Source organism: Alligator mississippiensis, chromosome 11 (assembly GCF_030867095.1).
Source record: "Alligator mississippiensis isolate rAllMis1 chromosome 11, rAllMis1, whole genome shotgun sequence".
Taxonomy (NCBI): Eukaryota; Metazoa; Chordata; order Crocodylia; family Alligatoridae; genus Alligator; species Alligator mississippiensis.
Window position 1 is genome coordinate 45,915,257 of NC_081834.1, and position 12,021 is coordinate 45,927,277.

The window sequence follows — 12,021 nt, forward strand, 5'->3', positions numbered from 1 at the left end:
CAGCACAAGAGGCCTTTCAGGGACTTGTACTTTTTCCAGGGGGCTACTCCGGCAAGCTCATGCATTGCTGTTTGGGAACCCCTGGCCAGAGCATCATCGCCTCCTTCTCCCTCCCGGGGGCTGGGAGCTCTCCTCCCCCCTCGCGGCGCACAGAGGTCAGTCCGTCGAGTGCCTTCCTTCTCTTTTTGCTCCAAGGAAATCTACAGGTGACTGGCTTTGATGCTGCAGCCAATATTCCCCTTCCTGTGCATAGGGGAGGGAAGGAGGAAATACTGTTGATGAGAACAGAAATCTGTGATCCTGACAACCCTCCTGTCTCTCTTGCCCCATCACATCCTAATTTTCTCCTGTGCAGTGCCACCCAGAGAAGCTGCAGGAGGGGAGGGGGGGCGGCTCAATAGCAGCTGTGGCCGGGAGAGTAAAAGAGCTTTGCAATCTGGGGACACTCAGAACAAGACACTCACCACAGCTCAAAACGGAGAGAACAGCTCCTCTTCAGAGCAGCCTCTTCCATGGGAATGGCAGCGCGAGGTCTGTGAGCCCAGGACTCTCAGCGTAGGGCACACATGGAGTTTGGTGCCTCTTTGAGGCCTTGCTGTGCTCTGTGCACCCTCCCTGCCCCCCTGATCTTTAGCTGCCTCTCGATTCTCCTGTTCAGCAACTTCTGCAGCATTCCCCAGCCTGATGCTGCCCTGGGGAAGGGGCTTCCAGCACTGAAGGCAAGAGAAGGTGTTACCCCCCACTGCCTAGCAATGCCGGCTCACTAGAAACTATCCACCTCAGTGTACAATCACCATCAGATCTCTGGAAACCTTCCTGGGCTGAGTGCTCCCCTGAGGGCCTACGTCTCCTGCTTTTCTCTCTCCCGAGGAGAAATCCCCAAATTCTCCCATCTTTAGACAAGGAATGGATTATAACTTTCAATGGACCCAAGTGAGTTTGACACCTGTGGCTTATCTGTTTGGGAGCCTGTGACCAGTAGTATGGGGCAACCACACAGCCTTCTTTAGCTACAGCGTAGTTTATTGGGACAGTGAAAACAAATATTGTAGAGGAAAAAATCTTTTTTTTTTAAATCACCAGCTGTTTCTCCCACACTTCAAGGCTTGATGCCTGTGGACAGTAGCATAGGCAGGCCAGTCTTCTTCACACATGTCCAGTGGGCTCCTGCATCTCAGTATGGTACCTCTGAACACACAGGAATTTCTCAAGAGGATGTGCACAATATTTTCCACCTGACTGCAATACTTTGGATTTTGCGTGTGCCTGGGTCTTTCTGAACCTTACTGTCATCTCTTAAACCTTGAATGTTTAAGGAGAAGTAGCTTATCTTTAGTCACTTTTACCTTTCTTGCTTGTTTTAACAGGCAGGGCCCTAACCAACGAATTCAATATATTTATCTTCTAGTCAGCTCACTATACAGGATTCATCCATTATTTCAGAGCAGCTCTGAACTCAGCACCGCAGCCACCTGCACCTCCATGCTTACCCAAAGAGCAGCGCCTATCTGCCACATTTGTCATGTATAGGACAAATGACAAGCCAGGAAAATGTGGTTCTGCCAAGGTAATTTAGACTATGGGACCTCTAGCTTCTTGCCCACTGCTATTCCTTCCTTGAGTGGGTCCCATATTAGGGATCTGTTATGCAGAAAAGTTGTCCTAGCAGCACCTAGAGGGACACCGAATATTCCTAACACGCAGGCAAAGGAGGGATGTGACTGGCTGCTGTTAGTGTCCACATTGTCTGGGAGAGGCTGGTCCTTCACTCCGGGCTGTGATCTGCCATGAACTTTCTTCCCTCAGCAAGGGATTTCCTGGAGCAGTCGGTGACTGACTGTGTCCTGGAGCCTGCAACATGCCCGGGGGGCCTGGAGCCATCCTGCTGGAACCATCCCTGGGTTCTCCTGGCTTCTCTGAGTGGCTGGAAACCAATTAGGGCCTCTCCTCGTCGGATGGAAAGGAACCTCATCAGTGAGGATGTGGAGGGCCCAGCTCTGGAAGTGTCCAAACTTGGGTTGGGCTCAGTCCTTCCACTGCAAGACAAGGTCCGAACAGGGCCTGTGTGCTGGGAGCAGGCTGAAGACTCCCAGGAGTCAGGGCACAAAAAGCTCCAAGCTTATGATTCACATTGCAGCCAAAGGGGCCAAATCTTTTGGCCCCACTGGCCAGATGAGTGGTGCCTGGCTGGTCTGTGGGCTGGATCCAGCCCCACACACCAGGATTAGGCTGTGGGGCCTGCCACCCCTGCACATGGGAACTGAACCCTGGGGGTCTGGCATTGCCCCTGCCACTGGTATTGGACCCTGACAGCCCAGTGCCATCTCCTCCCAGCCTCGTGGACTGAGATTGAACTGTGGGGCCTGGCATCTTCCCCTCTCACTGGGATTGGACCCAGAGCCACCTGTGTACTAGGATTGGACTCCAGGGAGCCTGACATTGCCCCCTTTCAGCCCCTCTCCACCTCAGGATTGGGTTCTGGGATGCAGCAACACCCCAGCCCGTCCCTCCACACTGGTATTGGGCACCTGATGCAGCACAGGGCCCAGAGCTCCTCATGGGTCCAGAAATTTGACATCTGGGGAGTGGTGGCTAACGGGGTACACTTCAGGGTGGCTACTACTCTCCCGTCACAAAATTTGCAGAGCCGTGGGGAGCCCTGTGGGTAGGGTGCCCGCCCATCCCTAATTGGGTGTGACAGTCCCGAAATGGGAACATCAAGTCTCAGTCCCAGGCTGAATGACTCCAGGACAGCATTTGTCCCAGATTCCCAGGATTGTGTTCAGGGATCTGGGTTTTCTGTTCACCTCAAAAAAACCCACAGGAAATGGCAGGTTTCCCCTTGCTGGCTGGCAAGGGGCTACTTGGGGCTGGAGGGAATGGGATGCAAGGGGTGCCATGTGTGTGCACATGGCTGAGCATACAGCCAGGCAATGTGGAGAGTAGCTCCCTCCAGGTAAGTCTATGTGGGGAGGGGGCATAGAGCAGGGTGGCTGTGGGGAGCAGATTGAGGCCCCCATGGTGAGGGAGGGAGCGGGGCAGGGTTGGCAGCTGGGGCTGGGGGCACTGCCCGGCTGGGGTGGGAAGGCACAGCTGTGGGGCCTGTTCAGGGAGTGGGACAGAACCACAGGCAGCTCATCCAGGTGGCAGGGAGGAGCTGGCTGCCCACCAGTGCATGCACTCCCAGGGAGCGGGTATGGGGGGGCATGTACCCCCAGATCTGCACACAGGGTGGGGGCAGGTGCAGGCTGCCTGCTGTGGGCTTGGGGCTCCGCGCTCTGCTGCTCTCCCCTTGGGGCCTCCAGAGCCCAGCAGGCAGGACCTGGTGCAGAAGGGCAGAGAGGCTCAGTGCTGCTGCTGCCAGGAGCCCTGTGCTGGCCATGCTGAGGTGCTCTCTACCTGCTTGGCAGCAGTGGGGTGGTGTTGCAGAGTTGTGCCCCCCGCTGCTGCCAGGAGGGCAGGGGGCACCTTGCCATGGTGGTATGGGGCTCCTGCAACACCCTCCATCCCATCCCCCTCCCCCGGTCCTCTGCTTACCTCACCTGATGCTCTGGCAGCAGGTAGGTGTTGACGTCCATCTCCAGCAGCCTTGGTGTGATCACCAGTGGCTTCAGCATCTCTGGGCCCTGCTTCAACAAGTCGCCTCCTTTCCCCACAGCCTGGACGTTCCACAGTTTCGGGGGCATCGTTTCTCCTCGGACAGATGGGCGGAAACCCCGCACAGCCAGGGCACTGCTCATTTCCTGCCATTGAACACAGCCCCTCATTGCCAACCCAGGGGAGACAGACGCCTCGGCCCCTTTGCTCAGCACCCAGAGGGCTGTGTCTTGGGGGCCAGGGAAGAACATCTGGAACAAAGAAGGCTGAAGGAGCGATGAGGCCGCTCACTAGTCCCATCTGGTGTGGGCAGCAGCATCTTCTCCCTCAGTGTCCCATGCCCTAGGGCCATGCCCGTACCTGGGGGAGCTCTGATATGCACCTAAGATTGCCCCAGAAATGAATCTGATCCAGAGGGGACAGTCAAATGCAAGCAGAGTCCTGGGTCCAAGAAGAGAGGGTCCCAACCTTCAATGGTTCCAGGCTCTCCTGAGGGCTGGGAGCTTCTGAAGGGCACCACCTGTTAGTCCTAGTCCTCCAGGTGAGGTCCACACTAGCCTGGGGAGCACTGGCAGATGGGGGCTTACCTGTCCCAAGGGCACCAGTGCTGGCATTTTTGCAGCCATCTGGAAACAAGCCTTCATCCTTCTGGGAGGGCTTAACAGCGTCGGCCTGAAGCAGAAGGACAAACCCCCAGGGCTGTCAGGAGGGGAGGGAGACTGGATATAGGGAATCTGGGGTGGACGACATCAGGCCAATGCATTGTCCAAGTAGCCCGTTCCCCCTGACCTCTCAGGGGCTGTGGTAGGGGCTGAAAAGCTAAAGCCTGCTGGGAGGTTATGGCTCCCCCATGGAGAGCTCCCCACTGATGCATAGGTGGGTCTTGCTGCGAGGCTGAGGAAAAGGGAGTCTGTAACAGGAGGGTTCCCTAGGCATGAGGAGACATGACATGAAGGGAATGTAAGAGGGCACCCCAGAAGAAATCCCAAGGCCCAAAGCCACTCAGTTCCCCAAGGTCACAACCCAGTGCACTGAGCCCCTCCCTGCCCCCATGCAAGTAGCTGTTACCATCCAGGCCATGATGGCAGGCGCTTGATCACCAGCAGCTTCTCCTCCTCACCCAACTGCTCCAGTCTCTTGCCAAGCAGCAGAGCCAGCTGCTGCTGCCTTTCCCAGCACTGGTGCCACTGCACCCTCCAGCACTGGAGCCTCTGTGGGACGGTACCAGACACATGCATGTCTACCCTCATGCTCTCTTTCTCCTTCTCTCTTACAACCTGGACAGCCCCCACTCCCCCCACATACTAATATATGAATGGCAGAAGCTGCCAGCTCCAAGGCCCATCTCTCAGTAGGCACCCTACCTGCTTCCTTAGTGCTTTCAGCCTGGTCAGTGCACTGCCAACCTTGGGGCAGCCAAGACTGTCCTGGAGCTGCATCAGTGGTTCCTCTGCCTCCTTCAGGTAGACATGGGCAAGGTAACCCCTGACTAGGCCAACAAAGCTCTCACGGCAGAGCTGGCGGTACCTGGCCATCCACACGCTGACATCCTGAGGGGCGAGACAGTGTAGGACAGCTCATGTTTAGCGGAAATGCCCCTGGGGCCCATTCTTCCCAGCAGACTACGAGGAACTCTGGAAGTCCACACTGAAATCATCAGGACGTTCTTCTGTCACTGGTGATCCGTGTTGGGGTTCCTCACTTCAGCATGATGGAGAAACAGGGTCTTGGCAAGACTTAGCAGTATCTTCAGAGTTGCTGTGCCAAATGCTGGGCCAAATGCCTAACAGCTCTGCTCTTTCAGTGACCCCAAAACACTCAGATAGCCAAGGGGGAGGATGCTGACTGCTCACACAACCCATAGCAGCAGTCACATGGCTCAGGAGGCCTCATGCCACAGGGCATCCCCATGCTGACTGTGTCACACAGCTCAGAGGATTTGGGCTTAACAATCCCTATCTCCCCCGCCGAGCTTGGGACCCTTTACCCAGACTGCACGGAAATTCTGCTTTCTCTGCAGGGGCTGCTGGTCCGGAGCCAAAGGGCTGAAATAGAAGGAGGGAAAGACCCAGATAAGCAGCAAGGCACTGGCATCACAAAGCCCAGGAGACCCAAACTCCATGCCTGGAAGCTCTGGCCCAAGGGTAATGCTTTCCCTTTGTAGCCAGGGCTGAAACCAGTCCCTCCAAAGCACTCACCCTGCCCCACCGTTGGCCGTGCCTTTGCATGGGTCTTCTGTTTTGGCTTCACCTTTGTCTGGCATCACTTCCTTCTTCCCAAGCAGCTCACCCTGGTTATAGGTGCTACTTCCAAGTGGCCTGTTAGAGACTTACACACACAGAACAGGTTTCCCTGCCTCTGTATCACCTTCAGGCTGGGCAGAAAAGTTCCCTTATTGTGACTTATACACTTCACAGCCACCCTATTCCACTTGACTTGAACCCTGTGAGAATCCACAACCACAAGCAGTTGTGTTGTGACTTAATCTAAAGCTTAGGAGGACAAAAGTAGATGTGGTAATGGTTTCTCAGGGATTTGGGGAGGCTTGAAAAGGATTCCAGGTAGGGTCCCACCTAGATGCCCGATAGGTTGAGTAGAACCTGACTCCCTGTGTTCACACCATGCCTGGTACAAAATGGGGTCCCATTCTTGGCTGGTCCCTGGGCAACCCCACAATAAATGTGGCCATGGATAAGAATGAAGCCCAGCAGCCAGAACTGCATCATCTCAGCTCAATCCCTGGTGGTGGGAAGTGAGGCCCTGGCAATTCACAAGGGGAGGGAATACTGAAAGTCCCAGCAGCTGGGCACGAACAGTCTAAGCACAAGCACAAGCACCAACCCCATCACATCCCAGGCCATCCCTTCTGCCTGGGTTAAGATGAAGACCAGGTTGTACAAGCTTGAGCAATTTGCTGTTCACATCACCCAGCCATAGGCAGATCCCTGTGTAGTAAAACCAGGAGTTTTTGGCACCCCAAGGGAGCACAGGGAGCAGACAACTCAGTTCTGCCTTGCTTGGAGCTTCCAGGGGGATGATAAGGGGTTGTCCAGCTTGGGAGGGAAGACTCCTGTCAGAAGACCCCTACCAGGCTGGCATGAAAGACAGACACTGAAATATCCTGAGACATCTGTAATGGACCTGGATCACTTTAGAAGGAACCTTTTGGTGGTGTAGAAAGTGCTTTCGCACAGTGACCAGATAGCATGGCAACCAGCCCAGAATACACCCAGTAGACAGAGGCTTAGCTCTCTAAACTAGACAGACCGACAGATGTGCATCTGTGTGGAAGGCTGCATTTCCTATCGATTCCCTGAGCCACAAACTGCCCAGATCTGACTTGGTTGGAACAGCCGGCATTTGGCACCGCAGAAAAGAGCAGGGAACCGTGGGTAGAAAGGAGCCAGCTAATCATACCCAGCTGGCTCTCAGCTGGAGCTGAGTACACTGCAGGTCATCTGAGATCATGTCCACTAGGAACTGACCCTGGACCAGGACAGCTCAGCTGTGGGATCAGCTACTCAAGAGACTGCACCCCTGTCCCAACACTACAGCACCTGGCATGGGACATGGTGGGTAGTCCCCTCTCTAGCTCGCATCTGCACACCAGGCTCAGTCAGTACTCACCAGTACTCAGTACACACCAGTGCTCAGACCTACCTGCTGTAGCATCACCAATCCATGCATGGGTTCCAGCTCCTGCTGCTTCCTTGGGGGCTGCTGGATGATCTGTCTTCACCACAGTGCCTGAGCTGCCCAGGAGGGAGACCTCTGCAATTCAAGCAGTAGGGGGTCAACATGGCAGGAGGCCACAAGTGCTCACTGTATAGCATCTCCAGCTGGGCAGTGGGCAGAGTTTAGCCCAGCAGCCCCAGCACTGGAGCTTGACACCAAAACCAGGCCACAGCCAGAAGCCATCTCGGACTCTATGGGCACAGCCTGCTTCACACCCTGTCAGCTGATGCCACGCATACCACTAATGAACTTGTGCCAGGCTGCCCTTCTCAGTATGGGGGGAACCTGGCACTTGGGGCTTTACCTTTAGACATAAACTTTTCCTTCAAGGTCTTGATGAAGCCTGATGTGTCAGCCTGTGGTCCATGGTAGCTTGCTGGGGGTGCAGGGGCTACCCTGCCATCAGCCTGGAGAGCAGCTGGGTAATGCAGAGACAAAGAGCGTCATTCCCACCTCCACACTGCCATTCAGAGGCAATGCCAAGGACACCTTGCCTTCTCCCTAGGTGCTGAGGGAAGGGACCAGTGTTCCCAAGGGATGCAGGTGTGTTCCCAGCCTACGACAGTTGCTGGGAGTGACCCATCCCTTTGAGACAGCTCCTGGGCCAAGCAGGGACAAATACGTTCCATGGGTGGCCGTGCCCTGGCTATGGTGGGGAACAGGGGCCAGCACCCCCGTCTCCCACAGCCACAGGCTTCTGTTGCCTGTGTGGAAGGTGATCTTCTCTCTCAGCTGCCAGAAGTAACAACCCCCCACCAGTAGAAGCCAGCAAGGCCCTCAGAGACCCAAAAAGCTAGTACTACCCCCTGGGGCAGGGACCTGCTGCAGCCCCCTCCAGCACAATATGCTCAGATGGAGCTGCACCTTCCCTCTGTCCCCCACAGGTACAACAGAGCTCCTGCCACAGTCCTGTCTGCACCAGAAAGCCAAGAGCCAGGCGTTGCCTGAGCAAAGGTTGAGGGATCAGCCCTCACTGCCATGTCCAATGCTAGACTGCCCTGCCTTGCCCTGGGATGGGCACAGGCTGAGGGAGGTGACCAGGAGTACGGTAGTCCCTAGTGACCTTCTCACCCACCTGTGTGGCATGTGTCCCTGTTCCAGACTGGTCCTTGTGAGGTGGGGGCTTCTTCCGCCAGATGGGGGTCACCAGCCATCTCAGGGGAACTTCCAGTATCCATGGCCAATGGCAATCCAGCTGCAAACACCTGGCAAATCCACCCCAGGGTCAGCTGCAGCAGGTGGCCCCATCCTTGGACAGCCCAAGCTGCCAGCAAGGGAGGGGGCATGGATAGCCACTCACCTGGCTCCACCTGGGGCCCAGGCAAACTCGCTGCTTCTGAGACTCTTCTCCCACTCCAAGGGGCCAACTCCTGCACACATCCCCATGCCCTCTATGCCCCACACGCTGAGGGCCTTGCTTTCTGACTCATGCAGCTCAGTCCCACCCTGCTTCCAGCACAGCACTGCCCACTCTGCACCTGCCAACCTCACCTGTGTCTGCTGTGCCACCTGCATCGCCTCTGCCTGCTGTCCCAGCTCCATCGCTCCCAACTGGGGCCTCAGTGGCCTGGGCAACATCTGCTGGGCCGTCTCTGTCTCCATCTCCTCCTGCACCAAGGTCTGGGCCACATCTGCCTTCTGGGCCATCTCCCTGCACTCTGGACCACGTGTCTGTGCCAGCTGTCCTTGCTGGATTTGCTGCAAAAGTCTCTGCCTCTCCTAAAACACACGTCAGGAGGGTCCTGCCCCACTCTAGCATCCAGCCCAGCATGTGCATACATCTTAGGGGGAGGGCTGCTCAGGGCACCATGGCCTCCTCAGAGACAAGCAACCCCGACTCTGTGCCAGGCCCCCAGCTTTGTTGCCACCCAGGGAGCAGCTGGGCCTGCTCACCAGCCCACAGCCCCACAGAGTCACTGGCCTAAGAGTTGTCTGAGGCTTGGAGTCTCCCAGTAGGGTGGACAGGGCCCAGGATCAGCTGCTGTCACACACCTTTATCCTCGACATGTCCCCTTACTCACCCCCACCCCATCCCGACCCTACTGGGGCCACAGCCTCTTGTTCCATCCCCAGCTATAGCCTGGTGCCACTCTGGGGACCTGCTGCCCTGACATGAATTCCTTGCTCCCACAGGGTCCTCTTGCTCACCCACCTCTGCCCACTCAGCTGCCAGGTCCCCAACGTGTCTCTCCCAGCGCTTGGTGTCCTCCTGGCTTTGCCTCTGGGCCATGGCTAACTCAGCTTCCAGGGCAGCTAGGCGCAGGGCAAGGGACTGGAAAACATAGGTTAACAGTGAGGGGAGCTGGTGGGCTCTCTCTCCCTTCACATTATGGCCAACTCCATCCCAAGAAGTGTCCCCACCCTCAGGTGTGCACATGTGTGTGCATGCATGGGTGCACATGTGCCCCTGACCAAGGCCCTAATACTCAGCCAGCAAAGTCTGGAGCACCCTCCCCTGCAACACCCGGGCAACCTAGCTCTCACCTCATGCGTGGCTGAGGCCTCCAGAGTCTGTTCATCTCCATCCAGGGCTGTAGGGCTCCCCTGCGGGATCAGGCCAAGGCTGCTTTCACCCCCTGCAGAGAAGGGCATGAAAGAGAGGAAGGTACTGCTCTGGCAGATGGGGCAGGGAGGGTGTCTGCCTCAGCACCAGCCCCTCCTGCTGGGAGCAGTCCAATTTAGCACCCGTCCTTCCCCTGCTTAGGCTCTACCAGCTGTCCCTAGAGGAGCACTAGGCTGGCCTGGGGCAGGGATGCATGGGCAGGGAGTCTCATGGCTTCAGCCTCACAGAGTAGGAGCAAGGCAAGACAGAGCTGGCACCAGGCAGCCCCTGGCAGCACAGTACCAGCAGAGGTGCCCTTGGTTGCCTCTCCAGTGCTCTCCTCTTCCTGAGCCATTTCCCCACATTGGTCCTCTGGCTCTACCAGCCCCTCCAGGACTTGAGCTGGGCCAGCAGAGTCCAGTTGATGCTGCTCAGAGCTCGTCTCCAAGGATGTCTGGCAGGGAGAGAAGGGGAATCGCAGGGGAGACATGTCAGGGGACTGGGTACTTGGATGTGATGAAACATGGAGCAGAGGCAGGTTCTGGGAGCAGAGGGGTTGACTCCCAGGGTGGGGGGCTGTGAGCAGGGGGAAAAGCCCCTCATCTGGAAAGGCAGGAACCTGATGAGACCAGTTGCTGCCGTCACTCACTGCCCTGGGCAGGACTGTCCCCCTGGCACAGCAGAGGCCAAGGCTGAATCAGTAACAGCCTCAGTCCACACTCTGATCTGAGCTGAGCCTGCAGTAGGACCAAGCTCTTGCCAGCCTAGAGATGGGGCTGCACTGCTGCACACAGGCCGGGCAGGAAATCCCCTCAGGGCCATGCCATCGAATCCTGATGTGTCTCCAGGCTCCCTCCCTATGGGCACTGGGCACTGCCAACTTCTCCTCCTCCCCCAGTTCCCCCAGGGCACAACTAGGCTGGACAGTGGTCATACTCTGCACAGAGGCCTGAGTGCCCTGGGCATGGAGAATCAGGTTGGCATGCCAGCTGAGTCCAATGGGGACACTACCTGGGTGCTCATGTCCCTCTGCAGATGCACTCTTTCCTGCAGGAGCCCTTCCAGCTGGGCAATACAGGTGTCCCGGGTCCTCACCTCAGCCTCTAGGTGGGATCGCTGCACCCTGCTCTCCTGCTCCAAGCCCTCCACGTGTCTCTGCAGGACAGGAAGGGGAGGGCTGGGGGCACTAAGCAGGGCTCTCCCAGGCCAATACCGGGGGATGGAGGGCCAAGGGCAGGTAGCAGGGGGAGGAGGGGGGAAAGAAAGGAATGCAGCACAGTTGGAAGGACTCAATGTCTAACAGGGATGAAGACAGGAGCAGCACTACAGGGGACGGAGACTGTCACTTGAACAGGTGGGGATGCCTGGGCTGGGCCTCAAGGCCTGGGACACACTGGACAGGACAGCCCTGCCCACCTGGGTGCTGTCCAGCTGAGCCCGGAAGAGCCGGTTCTCCTTCATCTTCACCTCATTCAGCTTTAGCAGGTCCTTCAGCTTCTGGTCTTTGGTCTCCAGGTCTGGAAGAGACGGAGCACAGCCCCAAAGCAGCAGCTAGGCACATGGATGGAGACTCCCCTCCCCACTCCATGAGCTACCCCAAGAAGGACCCAGGCTGGGTGGTGCTGGCACTGGGGGGTGGGGGTGGCGGGGGCAAGGGGAGCCAGGCAGGGCTGGGGGAGCTGTTACATGTCTCACCTGGGGGCAGGGGTTCTCCTATCTCCCTCTAATAGCCAGCCTTGACAGCTGCTACTTGCTAGCTTTGTTCTGGAGGGAGAAGCCAGGGCTGGGGGCCCTGGGGTATAGATGTGATACGTTATATAGGGACATGGTGCTGGGGAGCCCAGGGCAGGGCCATGCCCCTTGTGCCCTAACAGACCACAGCTTGAGGGGAGGATGGGATGTCAGGAAAGACTCACCTGTTTGAGCCTGGAGGAGCCGCCTCCTGATCTGGACAAGCTCTTCCTTGGCCTTGTCTACTGCCTTCTCCATTTGTTTCTTGTGGCTTCTGTGAAGAGCAAGGCCAGTACCTCAGCATCACTCCTGCCCCCATGCTTTTGCTCCTGAAGTAGCTGATCAGCTCAGGCAGGCCCATCTGGTACCCCAGGACTCAGCAGGAGGAAGCCTACGTCTCAGGGGCAGTTAGTGTC

General features: G+C 57.1%; 1 long non-coding RNA gene across 1 annotated transcript; it reads right to left on the bottom strand.

Annotated features, from left to right (window-relative positions):
• Nucleotides 1–5,801: 5,801 nt before the first annotated feature.
• LOC132243862 (uncharacterized) lies at nucleotides 5,802–7,738 on the bottom strand. The gene is made up of 3 exons (XR_009455452.1): nucleotides 7,637–7,738; nucleotides 7,258–7,368; nucleotides 5,802–5,925 (listed from the first exon to the last, which is right to left on the bottom strand). It is a non-coding gene; the product is annotated as an uncharacterized LOC132243862 (long non-coding RNA).
• Nucleotides 7,739–12,021: the final 4,283 nt, after the last annotated feature.